This window comes from Pinus tabuliformis, chromosome 1_1 (genome assembly GCF_031772625.1).
Source record: "Pinus tabuliformis cultivar Carrire ecotype Pingquan chromosome 1_1, CPIR1, whole genome shotgun sequence".
In the NCBI taxonomy this organism is placed as follows: Eukaryota; Viridiplantae; Streptophyta; class Pinopsida; order Pinales; family Pinaceae; genus Pinus; species Pinus tabuliformis.
In genome coordinates this window covers 179584242-179603444 of record NC_142297.1, presented here as the reverse complement: position 1 = coordinate 179603444, position 19203 = coordinate 179584242, and the positions used below count along the sequence as shown (strand labels likewise).

General features: G+C 36.1%; 1 protein-coding gene across 2 annotated transcripts in view; it reads left to right on the top strand.

Moving 5' to 3' along the window:
* Positions 1-19203, top strand: part of LOC149212138 (homeobox protein knotted-1-like 7) — a 58780-nt gene that overhangs the window by 29877 nt on the left and 9700 nt on the right. The window lies entirely within an intron of this gene.

Genomic DNA, 19203 nt, shown 5'->3' with positions numbered 1-19203 from the left:
CCCACTAGATGATTGGATTTCTTTGTTTATGTGGTCATTTTAGTTGGGAAGAGTTGCTTACTTTGGAGGAATCCCCATTTCAACTAGGGTAGCTACATTTTCCCTATATATTGGCTCCATTCTAGGATTTTTCTTTTTGGAAGGCCTAAGGATGGAAGAAACATTTCCTTTTATATATGAAGTATTCTTCCTCTAATGGATGTGATGCATCACCATAATCCTTCTGATGAATTTGAAGTACACTGAGTTCCTTGAACTATGACTATTTCTATTGGGAATCAACACTTATAGGAAATGTTCTCTTTAAAATTCCTACTACCTTTTGTTTTAGGGCCATTTTCACTGCTCTTGTTTCAACCCACTTAGTTAGATAATCAGTGCATATAAGAATGTATAGTTTCTACCTTTATGGAGGATCGATGGGTCCTATGAAGTCCATTCCCTATTTCTCAAATGGTTCAATAGACATTTGAAGCTACAGAGGAATTTCAATTCTTTTAATAGGTATTCCCATCCTTTAACATACATCACACTAATAAGTGTCTTGATGGGAATCCTTATGAAAGGTATGAGAAAAATACCCAATCTGCAGGATCTTGTAGGTTGTTCTTCTGGCTACAAATTTTGCTCCATATGGTCCATCATGGTAGGCTTTAAGAATTTCATGTACTTCATATTCTCTTACACATCTACTTAGGACCTGTTTGATCCCTAATTTGAATAAGCATCCATTAATCCATTTATAAGAGGCACTTTGCCTGATAATTTTGCATCTTTCCCTATATATAGATGATGAAGTAGTTTCTTGTAGCCAAAAAAATTTATATGCTATCAAACCAAGGAATGTATGCTAATATGGCAAATAGGTGCTCATAAGGGAAGTGGTCATCTACCATGCCTTCATTTGTAGGAAATTTTTTCCTAGACAAAAGATATGCAACAACATGCTCCTTTCCAGGTTTATTAATGATTGTTAGATCATTTTTTTGCAACAAAAATAACCATCTAATAATTATAGAATTAACATTGAGCTTATTCATCAAACACTTGATTGCAACATTGCTATTATATACAAATACTTGTTAACTAGTGACACAATGCTTAAACTTATTTAGAGCATTAACAACATCAATAAACACTTTCAAGTACAGTGTAGTTTAGTTTGTTTGAGATAAATTTTAGCTAATGAATTAGATTACATAAATAATCTTATCTATTTTCTACCCAAGCACCAAATCAATTGATTTTTATAAGGCATCTTCGTGAATTTGAAAAGAAAAAATCCAATTGGGTCTTTGTAGAATAGGTGCAAATGCAATTTTTTCCTTGATACTTTTAATGAATCCTTGACATTTGGTTGACCAACAAAAGTTTGAATCTTTGGTTAGTAGGGAAATATAGGGGCATTTTTCATGACTTAGTGATAGATTCATTTCTTCACACCTTTGAAGTACTTTAGTAATATTGGTGAGAAATTCTTGAAAAGTGTTTCCATAGGATCTGAAGTCATCCAAATAAATCTCTATTGTATCATGGAGAAGATCAGAAACTATGCCAAGTATTTCCATTTGGAATGTGGTTGGGCCATTGCGTAAGTTGAAGGGAAGAAATTTATAAGAAAATGTCCTTTAGGGGAAGTGAATGTGGTATTATCGTAGTATTCTGGACTAGTTTTTATTTGGTTATACCAATGAAAACCATCTTGAAATAAGAAGAATACATTCCATTTCCAAACATCTAGGACATGGTCAATGATAGGTAAGGGGACACGATCCTTTTTAGTGGCTTTGTTTAATTCTAGATGGTCCACACATATTCTCCAATTTCCATTTTTTGTGGGAACAATAACTACAGAAAACATCCAATACTTGTTAGAAATAGGATAAATGAACCCAATATTCAAGAATTTTTGTAGTTCTTCTTTGATAATGTCATTTACTGCATGTTTCATCATTATCTAGGGTTGGCGAATGGGATTTTGACCTTATTTAATATTAACGTGATGCGTACAGATGGATGAGTTAATCCTCTTCATCCTCTTGTAATCCCAAGAAAAAGCATCAATGTGTCTTCCCAAAATAGTGACCAATTTGTGTTCTTGATCAATAGTAATAGAGGTGCTGATTTTGAGTATTTTAGAGGGGAAATTTTCAATATTTTTAGAGTTCTATTTGTTATATTCATTAGTAAGTAATGCTTCCAAATCATGGTCTTTTGAACTAAATGGATGTCCTATAGGTTGATCACAATTTAGGTTATTGATTTGCATAACAGTAGGGTACTGATTTTGTAGAAAACAATCAATTAAATCATCCTCACCAACTTGTTTACCATAGAGAGATTTTTCAATGGTACATCTTGGATAGAATGAGGAGAGTATAAAATTGTATTCTTCTTCATCTTCCACCTAGGGAGGAAAATCTTCCTCAACCAGAGGTTGAGTATGAGGACATAATAAAGGTTGCTTATGGCATTGCCCGTTGGTGATAGTCATATTACCAACCCTGCAATTGATATAAGCATCTATTGTAACTAACTAGGGTCTCCCTAAAATCAAAGGGTATTTATTGAACTTAGTATTTGGTTTTAGAACTAGGAAGTTAGTGGGATACTCCCATGATTCTATGGAACCATGATATCTTCTATTATATGCTCTAGCTTGATTCTAGATCTATCAGCTAGTTGGAGCACAATAGAGGCTTCTCTTAGGGAGTGCTGAACATTAAGCTTGATCATGGTGTCCTAGCCATGCTATTGATGGAAAATCCTAAGTCAATCAAGGTGTTTATAAATACTATTTTATTGATATGCATTTCTACAAGTGGGATACAAGGATCCAACTATGTAGGAATAATCATTCTCCCAAGCATTAGATCAACTAGCTATCCTATTACATTGATTGTGGGGGCATCCCTTTTCTTTATTCCAGGCTTTCTAATAAATTATTCTTTGAATTTTTTTTTATATATAGGAACATATTTGATGGAATTTAACAATGCTATCTTAACACAAATTTTTTTTAATTCCCCTATGAGTTCAACTTCTTCAGGAGTATGTGTTTTTTTAATGGTCAATATTTCAGGGAAAGGATGAAATTGTTAAGGCATAGGGTCCTTCTCTTCCTTTTCATAATCTTCCTATGGGGAAGGTTGAGAAGGTTCCTATAGGAACTTACTTGATTTGAGGTTTATTTCTTCAGCTTTCAAGGAATAATTCTAGTAAGTAGTCTCACCATTATAAATGGGTTGTGCCTATTTATTGTTGGGATTTGGATTAGGATGTGAAGGATGCTAAGGATGCTTTGTAGGAGTATCATTTTGGGGTAGGATAGGCTATTGAGGATGAGGCATTAAGGTTGGGTTGAGTCATGGGAGGTATCCACCTATTGTAGCTCCCAGAGACACCCCTGGATTGCTTACAAGACCAGTGCCTGGGCACATCTAGATTTGTGTGTCTCAAATGATTTGCAGGAAACTGGAGACATCACTTATGTTATATATATATATATATATATATATATATATATATCTATCTATATATATATATATATATATATATATATATATATATATATATATATATATATATATATATATATATATATATATATATATATATATAGATATATATAGGAATTGGGCTGGTTCATTCATCCAAAGATATGAGTTATGTATTTCAGGTGTTTCTTCTCGTACACAGCTCACAGAAATATAACATAAAAGAGTGGAGGCTGAGTAGTTAGAGGAGTTACAGTTCAATAATATTTATAAAGAAAATGAAAGAGGATAAGGAGAAATGATAACTCATTATATAGAGCTCATGACATCAAGAATTCTATATTTGACACATAGAGCTTGAAGCAGGTAAGAAATCCTATACTTATTTGAGTTACAAGAAGATATAATGGACTGAAGGGAAAATGGGTGCTATGATTCATGTAGCGTAGTTTAAAGAGGTGGTTTCAACAATCCTCACAGGGACATGCATCAACCAACCAATATACGTGAATTTGTAAGGAAGTAAGAAACATTTCTAGCATCTATAATTGCATGAATTCAGAATAAACATGAACATAATGGGTTTTAACAGAGAGAAAAACATACTGTAATACTCAAAGGGGGAATCACCACCATTTCTTCATATTCTGAATGATCTGTATCTTAAAATTATACAATCTGAAACAACATGTAGTCTTTCTTGTAGATTTTTGAACCATTGTTAAGTCTTGCTTTCCCCTATTTATCTAGAGAGGGGAGCAAGAACATTCATTACAAAAAATATCTCAGGCCTAGTCTCAGCTGTCAGGTCGACTAGCTGTCTCAGTCATAGATGGCTCTATGGCCCAAGAAACATTATAGATTTAAATGCCTCATTGAAAGGAGGCACACTATAGTACAATAAATAAGTAAGCGCTAAGATGAAAATAAATGAAATCTCTCCTTGCCCATCCTGTGATCTTCTCTGCTTTAGGAGCTAGTCTGCTCATGGTATGGCTTCCTCTATTGCTTAGTTGACTTCTGTCATTTATGTCTTTATTGGATTTGGTGTCGACCTCCATATTTATGTCACAATAGGCCTTTTTAGGTCTGTCCATGCTTGGCTTTGAATGCACCACCTGTTTCCCTTGAAGCCACAATTGCCGACCCATCACGACTTTAAATCCTTGTCCTGCACTATCGATGCGTTGATGTACATGGTGATGCTCTCTTGGTGGAAATATGGGGGACTTTCTCATACTAGCCCCTGGCTATAAAAATGCCACGAAATAGACGAATGCCCATCTCCCTTAGCCCTTTTCACTTTAGCCCCCCTTTTCATAACTTTCTTCATATGATTGACTGGAACTAAGGGCTTAGCCTTCGGGCATTGATACCTTTAGACTTGTGTCTGGGGATTTGTTTCCTTTGTAACACAAAATCCCACATCCCAATGGTTTACAGTGCTTGCCCCTAAGACTTCCCTTTGAACTTTGCGATCGTGTATCTGCGGGGTCGGGCCCATCGGAGATATTGCATTCGCAATGTGGGAGGGGAAAGGTCCATTACCTTTCTTTTCATAGCGCGGGCCAACTTTTGCGAACACGAAATCCTCATGAGGTAGAACAAATAAAACATCGCATCCGGGAGGATTTCCCGCATATCGCAATCGTAGGCCAGGAGAGATGGAGGTGAAGGAGTGCCTTAACCTATGTGATCGTCGATTACCGATCTGTAGTGGGTGACGTCATTACTGCCATGTGTCACCTTGTCATTGGTGACATGCATCACCCAAAAATACCCACATAGGATCCTTGAAAATTCTGAATTTGAGTGCCATGCATCACCCATATTACCATGCCACCTTCCGTACTATCATGTGGAGGAGAGAGAAAGGGTCCACCTAGCCTTGGTTTTTCCATGAAATTCCTTTGTAAACTGATCTTGGCCTCCCCCGATGCTTTTACACTAGGTCACAAAATCGGCAGTTCGCAGGGTTTTTAAAGTGGTAGCCCCTTGACTCCACTGATTGTTGATGCGGGGGATTGTGAGATGCGAGACTGCAGGATGCAGGACTGCGAGAATGTGGGAATACGAGATGTGGGACTACGACATGTGGGACTCGGTAATGCGAGAATGCAGGATGCTTGATATGCGGGAGTGCAGGATTTACCGTATTCTTCCATGTGGAGGATAGAGAGGGGACGACTTGACCTTGGTTTTTCAATGCATTTCCTTTGTTAATCCTTTTCAGCCTCCTCGATGATCTTACACTATATCGCAGAATCCAACACTGTGAGGTTTACAAGTTACAACCTTGCCAATCACACTGATTGCCGATAGTTAATCTTCTAACCCCACCGATACTTCCAGCGTACTAGAATCCAATGATGGCTGATTTGTGATTGTGATAAGCTCTCGGTTCCCCGATATGCAATTTTACTTTATACTTGGTCATTTTCTTTGTTTTCTGGGATTTCCAAAGGTAACTTCAATAGGCCATATCTTATGATCTAGAAGTCCATTTGCAGACTTCCATATACTGTTGGAAAGCTCTTTTCGGGCACTATGCAATGGGGAGGGTATGATTTAGATCTAAAATACTTTTTTGGCCTGGGAAGGTGACTTCAAACTTCACTGCTCTTGGGCAACCTTGACCAACTGAAACCCATAATGCAGTGAATGACAACACCACCCTCTAGTATAACTATTCCATTAACTAAACAAATTTTGAAATGGTTGGTAGTAATACTAGATTGGTATTTCCAATGGGTAGACATTGACGAAGGTGTAGGACTAGGTGGGAACCATGATTGAGGTCGAACAAGGCATTAATTGAAACACTAAGGAGATTTATAACTCATACCTTGCTGATAAGGCCCTAGTGTTGCTAGCGTCTTCTATTAGAGGAAACAAACTAACTCCATGCTTTATTCAACTCTTTGATAGATAACTTTCAATCCTAGCAAAGAAGAAACTTTGTTAATAGAACAATTTTGTTCAAAAAGTACACATATATCTATGTTATTCAGTGGACACTCATTTCGAGGGTGCCTTTTAGTGCACTTAGTACAAAAGAAAGCTAACACCCTTTCTTCTTCCTCTTTCTTTTTCTTAGCTTGCAATGTATCCATATGCAGGGCTAGGGAGTGCAATATTTTTGTCTTCTAATATTCTTCTAATTTCATTTCTTGTAACAATAGGGGTAGGAGTAGAAGGACTTACCAAATCAAGTTGGTAGATGTCCCCATTGGCTAGAAGATTCAATGGTTCCATCAAGTCTTCCTTGACCCCTCTTAGGGGATTCAATGATTCCATTGAATCTTCCTCCAGTTTCAAAGAATCATCATCCAGGGTGCAATTGTGTGTTCCCTTGTATATCATTTGAAATATTTCCTCAAACTCTTCTAAGGACTCATTATCTCCCTAGATCATTCAACAAATCTCATTCCTTATATACTTATCTTGATAATAATCCCTATATTTGTTGTTGAATGCTTGGCTCATTTATTCCCCGGTGATAATTTTGTTTCCTTCAAGGTTCATGAACCATATTCAAGATGTGTTCTTTAAGGTAGAGGGGAAGAGCTTGATTTTCTATCCATTTATAAGATAATCATAACTCCTACACACCACAACAAACTAAAAAAAGTGTTAGGGTCCTCAACTGTTAGTTCATGGAAACGGGGTAGTACAAATGGATTAATGTTCTTCATTCTATCTTATACCTTGATCTCTTTGATAGGAAACTCAAATACCTCAAGTAGATTTCCATTTTCAACCATTATACAATAATATGTAGAGCTACCTCCTAAATTGTTTTCAAATGCTCTAGCCTATTCTTTAGATAAGTGCCAAAGCTCCCTTTTGTAGTCTTATAAAAGATAATGTTTCACAATTTGTTGACTACTATCCATTGCTACATGGAGGCTAAAAAGTGGGGATGTTTGGTAAAACATTTCTCAGCTTATCTTTGAGTCTACAAGGCATGCATGCTATTTTATCTCTCTCTCTCTCTCTTGAAAATAAAGTTTTTTTTTTGTTGCTTTATATGAAAGAAAAGGAAAAAAATGTCACTTTGACACCTACCTAGAAACACTTCCAAAAAGTGGTTTCCCTCAATCTTGAGCAACAAAATTGTAGCCTTGAGGGCCTCAACTTTAACATGTCAACCCAAGTTTTGTACAAACTTTAGAGATATCGTGCACTATATATACAATTTATAGTTTTTTTTCTCTTCTTTGATGCATATTGATATATGGAATATTGACTACATGATTAAGTGAATAAAGTTGCAATCAATTGCTACTTTATCAGGATTATCTAGGTAGGAGATGAAAAATATCTTATTGCAAAAATAAATGTTATAGGAAATCAAAGAAAATATAACTACAGGAATGAAAGAACAAGAAAGTAAAGATGCAAGAATTCAAACTAAACTACTGGCATTCAAAAAACCATTCTATGTTGCAAAGGAAACCAAACTATACAACTGTGAAAAACAAAGAAAAATAATCGACTTATCGAATTGAAATAAGAAAATATTGGAGGCAACCTTATAGCTATAACAAATTCATTGCTAGTCCCTCTTCATTACGTTAACCATGCCAACTAGCTAAATAATATGTTCTGCAAATAACCATGATGAAATCATGAAGAACCAAGCAAAACTAATGATTTCGAGTTTGTTCTACATGTAACTTTACATTTCTATAAGAAGTCTTGTAATTTTATAGGAAACCATTGAGATGATTTAAATGCAACAAATAAGTGAAGGAAAGTTGCTATTATACATGTGAGAGTAATAATAGCTTATGGAAAACAAGATGAATATTCAACAATTCAAAAATGCTCTCTACAAGTATATATAAGAACACGCGGTTATGTAAATATCACCGCACAACAGAAATATGTTATAACGACTTGAAGAAACATATAAAAATTATGATACAAAAAGATACAACAAGGGTTTTAAAGTTCTTGTGGGTGTGCCCTCCCCAGGATTCTTAGTAACCTCAAACAAAACTAACTCAAAATACTTGCAAAAAAACTTGTTTTTTCATTTATAACAAAACATCATTAAAAAAGATGAAAGTATAGTAACCAAAAATCTACATAGTAACTATATGCTTTTCTCTACAAATCAATAGTCTCTACTGGCTTGAGCCCTACTCTTTTTATACAAAATGTTATGGAACAATATCGTCAATAGGAGGGTTGTGTTTCCCTCCACAAATCCCTAAAATTATGGTGATTCCCCTGTTGAAAAATGTAACTAGGTCCAGTCTTCATAATGACAAATGTAATCATATTTTATGTATTTAATGAAAAGAGAAGAATAAATTTATTATTGTTGATCTTGAGGAATGGGTTTCATACTCAAGTAGATTTATTTTTAGGTCAAGCTCCCATTGAGAACTCTTAGGATTTGTCATTGAGTCATCAAGTCATTAAAAAGTAATTGTCATGTATGAGAGACTATGTGGGCATGTTACATATTGTGAGAAAATCATTTGAGCCAAAGTCAAGTAAATTAACCCTCCAAGACCTTTTCAAATGCTAATGATCAAGTCAGCGTTCAAAAGGAGTTGTCAACCTAATTAAGAGGAGATGTCGGCCTAATTTCTTGGGTGAGAAGCCTATAAAAGGAGAACTCAACCTCACTTAAGATGGTATTTGATCAAGCAAGGAAATCAAGGAGAAAAGGTATGAATAAGAATTCTCTTAGATCAACGAAGAAGAGAGAAGTCCAAATAGTTTTGGATATATTTTTGGGCCATTTTTGTTCACACATGCGAGGGAACTAGGGTTTATCTCATTATAGTAAATCCTAAGTATAGTCATCTCAAAGGAGTCAAAACAAAACAAGGAAAGGATCTTTCTTGAAGGCCGGAGTCACAAAGACTATAGCTCAATCCAAGCGAAGGAGAAGGAGGGTTAAAGTAGCCCTAATTTTGTTACATGTGGGAAAAGTGCAGTCAACTACAGGAAGCAAAAAAATTGCAGGAAGGAAGGTTGAAAATATCATAGTAGGGTTGCAATGCTAAGGGTCAAGAACAAAGGAGAGATTACAACAATATTAAGAAGAAGTTGGCTTTGACTTGAAGCAAGCATTGACTTGGTCTTGGAGGGGTTGCAAGTCAAGGGCCTAGGTCTTGGAATTCGTCAATTGAAGAATCTATAAGAAGAATAATTTTATGGGTATTCCTCTCAAGATTAGAGAGGTTTTGGCCCTATATCTTGTGTCCTTTGTCTCATTGTTATTATGTGTTTGGTATCTATTTGATGAAGAGAACACATAATAATAAGGAAGTAAAATAAAAAGTGAAAGAAGTTAAAATACATCACAAACAATTATCAAGTAAGAGAAATCATCTCATCTTATTGCCTTAGATTTCTCAACACCTCCCTAGAGCTTACTGCACAACCACCTTGCCTTTAATTGTTGGTATCCCTAAGTTTTTAGTGATACTATAGGTAGGTATTAATAGTGAAGTGGACATGGCAGCTATCTTCATGGTAGGTTGTTGGTGGGATGCTTGGGGAACTCATTGAGCTTCACAAACCTATCCATATTAGGATGTTAAGGTTTCCAAAGGTCACAAAAATCATTACTATGGAAAATTCCTATAGGAACACACTTCAACATAAGGAATGACATGGAAATTAGCAAAATGCACAATAATCAAGTTCAAGAGTACATTCATTCCTACGTTTTATAGATTATGGATGGGCCTTTAGATTTACAATTCAAGGGCCCATCACCATTGCCTTGTTTTGTTTTAAAAATTCCATTTTTTCTTCATTTCCTTTTCCCACTGTGCACTTTCAAGATAATTTAAATACTCTTCAACTGTTTTAGGATTCTCATCAATGGCTGATAATACACAAAGATCATAAAAGTCTTCAATACTCTAACCATACATTTTAGGTTTTTTCCCACATCTTTGGCTTCTCTTAGGCTATTATGTCATTCTATTCAACTCTCCTATACTTACCTCCATTACTATGGCCATATTTTGCAATATGAGTTCCTTGAATGCAATTTCGTATTATATTGGTGTTGAACTAGACTCTAGTTTCTCCAATAGGTTTAGATCGCATGTTGTGAGCTCTTGGCTTGAAAGTGTGTGGAGTTTTTTTTTGCTCAGTGTCATTATCACCTATGCTGATTTTTTTTGTATTACTCAAGTTGATCATACTCCATCGGTGACAGAATTTGATTCTCCATCTCTCTTTACAACACCACTCTTTCACCAAGTTTCCCCTTTCTTTTTCAATTTCTCTAGGTTTCTTTTCTTTGAGGGTTACATCTTGACTATAATTACTTCTATACTAACATAGAATCAAAAACTCATATCCCTTGATTCCAACAAGTTTTCCATATCCAGTGAGCACACATTTTTGGATCTTTTGTTCAACCTTTTTATGTTTTCCTTAGGTAAATGGATAAGAATCACAACCAAAGTATCTCAAATGAGAAATAAATGCCTTGCTCCCACCCCAAGCTTGATTTTGGTGTTTTGTTACCCAAGGCTCAACTATGTTATGAATCTTATGCCTTAAAATTGATAAGAAGTCAATGAATAGAATCCAATTTGAGGGTTAACATGGAGCTTATATAGGGATTAACATTCCCCTCCCCTTCAAACAAGTGTTGTCCTCAACACTTAGCTAACAATAGGTGCTTCTACATGAATAACCCATCTTCCCATGTCACCTATTCTATTGGTAGGTTCTTCCATTTGATGAGGTACTTAGTAATTGCTTGATTTCTTAGGTGCTTAGTCCTTGTTTCAAGGATATTTTCTAGTTCCAGTATGATTTTCCCTTCTTCATTAATCTTTGGTACAATAGTTTGGACAATGATCTTGTTTCCAATAACCTTCTTTAAATAGGAAGCATGGAAGGCTAGATGTACACGTGAATATAGAGGAAACTCCAATTTGTAATCCATACTTCCAATTCTCTACACCACCTTATAAGGGCCACAATGCCTCAGTGTTAATTTATCTAGACATATATCCCATGAATAGTGGTTTTTTGTAATGATCATTATTAGTGAAGAGAAAGCATTTTGGAAAGGTTCAATGATGCCAACCTCTAACACTTCTTACATTAAACCCTCAATCTCACTCTTCTATGCATATTGATATCTATAAGGTTGAATTTTAAGTGGTATAGTTCTAGGTATCAAATGAATAACTTGGTCATGGTATTAAGCAAATGGAAGAGCCTTTGGTATCTATCCAAATACCTTGGAATGATCATTGATAACTTTTCAGAGATCCATTGGAGTATAGCATATATATGTTTGAACATCTAATCACCACACTTATGCAATTACATCATGATTGATCTGAAATTACAAATTGAAGATTTCTTGAAAACGTTTGCAAGCTAGTTTATGTCTTGTGGGCAATGGATCAAGTTATAAAAGCACATAAACTTAGTTTTTTTAGTTAAGTTTTGCATAAATAACCAAACAAAAATAGACAATATGCAGCTTCACATAAACAACAATTTTGTTATGGAATTCATGCCTCTTGGGCTATATCTCTGGGTCCAACTTCCAATGTTGGCCCTTTGTATTATGTGCTCAAAATGGAATTATATCAACATAAAATGCTTAAATCACAAAAATAATGCTGTCACTATGTCCAAAACACCCAAAAGCCCCTATATAGGTTCTTCTTGGTCTCAAAAAGGCTGAAAAATGACCAAGTTAGGCCTCTTTTTCATTTCTCTATTATTTGTCCTAGAAAATGACCAAACTAGCTAACTAGGCAATGAAATTTTCCTTTGGCAGGTCTGCGAGGTGACAAATTCACACGGGATTGACGCTGATTCTATAGCAAACAATGAAAACTGTCGGATAGTTAAATGCGACAATAAGGCTTAAGCGTTGATTCTTTAGCTCCTGGCGTCGGTTATATGGTAGTCCATGTTGTCAGGGGCATGAGCCAGAGGCCATGCATCAACTAGCACTCTACCCTTAGTTGCGTTGTGTGCCATGTGGCCTGGGTTTGGGCTACGCACCTGCCTTAGCCTCCAAGCCCTCTGCCTGTGGTCACAACATATAAATAAGACCCGAGGTGAGGGCTAACCGCCCGACCCCTTCGTTTCCACACTTGGTCATGTTGCATGCCATGTCCTAGGGTTGCGGCCATATGCCCTGCCCTATTCACCAACGTGCCAACCATATTAATTTAAATATAAATCCGCCATATAGTTATAATGAGCAATATGTTTGGTGAGATGGTTTTTGCAGTCAGTTGTTGGACGTGAGGTCATGGGTTCAATTGCCCACCGGGTCGGTGGACCACAAATATCTTTTGCATGAAAACCAAGATCCACATGGCACCCTCCCATTGGGCCATGTGGCGCCTCATGATTGGTCCACCACAAAACTCAACAACCAATAAATTTTTGCCATTTGTCCCAGTACTGTCTTGCCACGTGTCAAAACATGATTGGGCCATCTATCCACCATACTTGCATAATCACCTACTAACATCAACACCACATCATCTATACATCCTGCCTAGTCAGCGGCCCAATCAACTCTGCAAGTTGATTTTTTAGTTGTTTACCAAAAATTTCAAAACACGATAACTTTCACATACGGTGTTAGATTGAGGTGATTCAAACATCGTTGGAATCATAATGATGAGATCTATGATTTGGAAATGGTCTCGAGCAATTTTGAGCAATTTTATTTTTGAACATATTTTTTATCCCCTAGATCATTCCTCCCCACTAGAAGCTTTTGGACCACCAACATTTTGTTTTTACTCAGCAAGTAAGTGAGGGTACAACTCCCTTACTTTCCTAATCTCAATCCACCTTGCTTTACTTAGGTTGGTACCTTTGTTCCCCACTCAAAGATACTCCACATTACCTCTACGTTAAGTCTTGATTCTCCTGTCAAGAATTATGTCTTTCTGCAACTCATCTCAATATTCAGGAGAAAAATATTCAATAGATGGAATCTAAACATTCTCTTCATAATCATCAATCATCGGAGGCTCATACAATCTCATGTTTTCGACATTCACAATAGAATAAATTTGCATATAAGGTCGAAAATCTAATCGGAAAGCATTGTTACTAATCTTCTCCAAAACTTTGAAAGGACCATATATGATTGGCTTGAACTTTTTACCTTCACCTTGAAGTATTTCCTTGCTAATATACAACAAAAATTGATCTACCACTTGGAAATCATGATCAACTTGATGCTTATCATGCCTCAATTTGTACTTTGCTTTGCTTTCCTCATGCTGTTGTTGTACTCTTTGATGCACTAGATGAATTTGTTCAATGAAATGTTTGGCTTTGTTCACATCACTATATCCATCTACTACAATATCTCTACCAAAGATGAAATCCAAAGGAGACTTTGGCAAATAACCAAAACAAGCTTCAAATGGAGATACTTGCATAGATGAGTGCTTGGCATGATTGTAGGCATGCTGGATGTAACGAGAATGCTCATCCCAAAGTTTAAGATGCTCACCATAGTATCCACGAAGGAGATGCACTACTATTCTATTTACCACTTCTTTCTGGCCATTAGGTTGTGGATGAAATGCGATGCTCTTCTTAAACTTGGTGTCCATTAGTTCCCAAAAGCTTGACCAAATTTTCCCAATAAATGAAGAATCCTGATAAAAAATAATAGAAGTGGGAAACCCATAGTGAACCCATATATTTTGGAAGAACATATTTGCGGTTTGTTCAATTGTAATATGTTTCTTACATGGCATCAACACACACATTTTGCTGAAATGATCCACAACAACATATAAATAATCATGGCCTTTCTTTGACATTGGTAGCCCCCCTACAAAATCCATAGAAATACTTTCCCAAGGATGATAGGGAATAGGAAGTGGAGTGTACAAACCCAATTTCCTATTTCTAGGCTTGCTAGTAGCACACATGGAAAATCCTCTTACATATCTTGAAACACTTTCATTCATGTGAGGCCAATAACAATACCTCTGAATTTGTTCAACTTCTTTTCCTACAACAAAGTGACCAAAAATAAGAGAAGTGTGGGATTTCCTTATGACATTAAGTCTTTCACCTTGTGGAACACATAACTTGCCAAGATGACACAACAACTTGTTATGAACATGATAATCCAACTCTTCAACATGATTTCCTTGAATCAAAGTTGTATAAATGTCTTTAAACTCATCATCTTGAGCATAATGTTCAATATAACTTTCATGCATGATTGATTTATGCTTAAGAATGACAAATGCATTAAAAATAGGCCTTGATAACATATCAACAACTTTGTTGTATATACCTTTCTTGTACCTCATTACCAAAAGAAATTGTTGTAGGAATCCCACCCACCTTTGTAAATATTGCAAAGGTTGATGGTCAATATGAATAATAATTTCTTTACCCATCAAATAATGCTTCCATTTCTTCATGCTTTGTACAAAATCATACAAATCTTTATCATAAGTTGGATAGTTAATTACTGCATTGGTAAAGTTTTTAGAATGATAAAAAACAAGCCTACCATGTTGCGTCAAAACTGCTCCCATGGTATAATCACTTGCATCAGTTTGAATCTCAAATGGTTGCTTAAGATTTGGAAGTGCTAGAACTGGTGCTAAACTGATTTTCTCTTTCAATGTGTCGAATGCTTTTTGTTTCTTTCCTCCCCACTGAAAGCCTTGTTTCACACTTGTCAACGCGTGTAATGGTGTTGCAATGAGTGAGAAGTTAGCTATAATTTTTCTCCAATATTGGGCTACTCCCAAAAAGCTCCTAACTTCTGATAATTGTTGGGTTTAGGCCAATTTACATTGACTTCAACTTTTGAGGGATCAATCTTCAATTCACCACCTCCTACAATATGACCCAAATAAACCAAAGAGGTTTTCCCAAATTCACACTTTGACATATTCAAATACAATTCCTCTCCTTTCACGACATCTAAAACTTGTTTCACATGCTTGACATGCTCTTCACAAGTCTTATTGAAAACGAGAATATCATTTAATTGGACTACGACAAAATCATCAAGGAATGGTCTCAACACATCATTCATAACTCTCATGAATGTTGCAGGTGCATTGCAAAGCCCAAACGACATAACTAACCATTCAAACAAACCTTGTTTTGTCTTGAAAGTAGTTTTCCAAATATCATCTTCAACAATCCTTATCTAATGATAACTTCTTCTCAAATATAACTTAGTGAAGTAAACAACATCCTTTAACTAATCTAGCAAACCATCAATGCAAGGAAGAGGATAGCAATTCTTTACTGCGATCTTGTTCAAGGCTCTAAAATCCACACAGATGTGCCATGTACAATCATTATTTGGAACCAAAATAATAGGAGACCTAGAAGGAGATGTACTAAGCATGATGACCCATTTTTCAAGTAGCTCTTGAATTTGTTTCTTGATTTCCGCATTCTCCAAAACTGACATTCTATACATGCCAATGTTTGGAAGTGGTGCATCCTGCTACAATTGAATCTAATGTTGGATTCCTCTTTTAGGAGGAAACCCTTCAGGTTCCTGAAACATCTTGTCATAAGTGTTAACAAATTCAACCAAATCATGCTTGAGTTTTGAATCACATACTTTGAAAGCTTTAGATTCAAGAATATATTTAGCTTTGATCATCAACAATACAAAATTATTACTAGCATTTACAAGCCTTTTCATTTGATCAGCACTTACAAGAGATAAGTTCATCTTCTTAAGATGTGCTCTAACAATATACTCAACTCCATCTTTAAATTGATGATATTTGTTCCCATTTCGATAGAGTATGGATTTTTAGTTATACAAGTATGGACTCGCTCAAACAATTCCACATAAAGTGGTACAACATCAAGATCTACCTGATTAATAAAGTTTGCAGTCATGGTGAAGTTAAGTTAACATTTTCTTGTCACTTGCAATTTGGAATTTTCACATACCCAACCCAAAGGGTAAGGTTTATGATGAGGTGTAGTTTCTAAGTTTAGTTTCTTGACAATTTTTTCAAAGTTGAGGTTAACTTGGGATCCACTATCAAACAAGGTATCAACTTTTGTATGTTTTGTAATGACCTTGATATGGAAAATCTCGATTCTTTCTTTATCATTTTGAGACTCAATAGGATTACTAGAAGAAATAGTACTTGCATTAGAAGCTTTACCTTTCATTCCTATGGTTGTGATTTTGGTTTCATTATTTGAATCAGATCCTAGAGCTTGTTGAGTTGTTGCAACAATCTTTTGTTTCCCCTTGTTATTGAACTTCTTTGGTTTCATTTTTGGATGTAGTTTCCAACAATGATCTTCATCATGGCCTTCTTTTCAACAATGTTTACAGGTAAGTTTGTTTCCCTCTTTCTTGACTACAACATTCTTTTTTATTTTTCTTTTAAACTTCCCCTTTCCTTTGTCTCCAAATTTGAATGGCTTCTTGCTAGTCTCTTGAGGAACATTCTTGCGTCTAGCTTCTAAATTAGTTGCTTGAACACATACTTCATCTAGATTGGTGGGATTAAACATAAGTATAGTAGTCTCAAATAACTATGTAATATACCTATGTATTTAAGGAGAGTGTCTTGTGAAGACAAATCTACACCCAAGATTAAAGCTTTTTTTCTAAATTCTTGTGTGTAACTTTGAACACTCTAAACTTTTGCTTGTCTAAAATTTTGTCAATCCATAATTTATTTTTTCATATAAGCTAATGGATGAAATTTCCTTCTTAATGAAGCTACTAAATCATTCCAAGAAGAGATAATTTTACCACTTTTCTTCAGATCTTCTCGAGTTCTGGCCTCCCACCAGATGAGGGCTGCACATTCCAAATGAAGAGAAGCAAGATGAATCTTTGTAACATCATCCTTAATCCTGCAATATACTTCAATTTGATGAACCCAGTTATCCAACTTTTCATAATTTACTTCCCCATTATACATAGGCAAGTCAAACTTGACATCGAGCTTAAGAAAATGAGACTTAGCATGTCCTTTTGGAGATCTAGGAGGAGTATGTCTAGGTGAAGAAGGAGGTGAAGAAGGAGATGAGGATGAGGGTGAAGATGGAGGTGAATGAGGAGGTGGTGGAGGGAATAGAGGCTTTCTTCCATCACCACCATTACCTTTTATATGGTTTGAACTTTCTCCTTGTAACATTGTTTCCCTTTCATTTTACAACACTTTCGCCATCTCATACATATCATAGAAAGCCTTTCTAAAATCTCTCTCATCCTCAAACATCAGTTCATGTTGTTCTTAATGTGCCATGACTAGTGGAGGTAGAGTTCTTGGAGTTTGTGACCTCCTTGAACCAATTTGATGATTTAGTTCTTCAAGCACTCCTTCTCTCTTCAATTTATATCTTGTTAACATTCAAAAACACTTGCAAAAATAGTAAACTTTCAAAACAACCATTCTCTGATGTCAAACTAATCTGAAATTAAAAATTGAAGGTTTCTTGAAAAATTTTGCAAGCTGGATTATGTCTTGTGGGCAAGGGATCAAGTTGCAAAAGCTCGTAAACTTAGTGTTTTTATTTAAGTTTTGCATAAATAACTAGATAAAAATAAACAATATGCAACATCACACAAATAACAATTTGATGATGGAATCTGCTTCTCCTGGCCTATGTCTTCAGGTCCAACTTCCAGTGTTGGCCCTTTATATTACAAGCTCAAAATGTAAATTAAATCAACATACAATTCTCAAATCACAAAAATAATGTTGCCATTGTGTCTAGAACACCCAAAAAATCCGGTATAGGCTCTTCTTAGGCTCAAAAAGGCTAAACCATGACCAAGTTAGGCCTCCTTTTCCATTTCTCTATTGTTTGTCTTGCAAAATGACCAAACAGGTTAACCAGGCAATGAAACTCACCTTTGGCGAGTGCGCTAGGAGACAAATTCACTCGGGATAAGAGCTGATTCTACCACAAACGCTGCAAATTGTCAGATAGTTAAATGTGCCAATAAGGCTTAAGTGCTGATTCTTTAGCTCTTAGTGTCGGTTATATGGCAGTCCATGTGTCTAGGGGCACATGCTAGAGGCCATGCGGCCGCCGACACTCTATCCCTGTTCATGTTGTGTGCCATATGGCATGAAGATGGGCCACGCCCACCCCAACCTTCGAGCCCTCCACCGGTGGTCACGACATATAAATAAGACGTGGGGCCAAGGATAGCAACCCGATCCCTTCGCTTCGACACTTGGTCACACTGCACGCCATATGTCTTGGGATTGGGACCATGTGCCCTGCCCTCTCCACTAACATGTGAACTGTATTAATTTAAATATAAATTTTCCATATAGTAATAATGCACAATATGTTTGGTTGGATGGTTCAACAGTTGGTTCTTGGACGTGAGGTCATGGGTTTGGTTCCCTACTGGGTCGGTCGGACCCCAACAAACTTTTTCATGAAAAATGAGGGCCACGTGGTGCCCTCCCATTAGGCCACATCACACCTCATGATTGGTCCACCACAAAACTCAACATCCAATAAAATTCTGCCATTTATTCCTGTACGGTCATGCCACGTGTCAACACGTGATTAGCCCATCTGTCTACTGTAGCTACATAGTTACATGTTGCTCTCAGTGGTACGTCACATGTACAACTTGCCTAGTTAGCAGCCTAGTCAACCCTGCAAGTTGACTTTTTAGTTATTTGCTAAAAACTTCAGTATGAGATAAATTTCACATATGGTGTCAGAT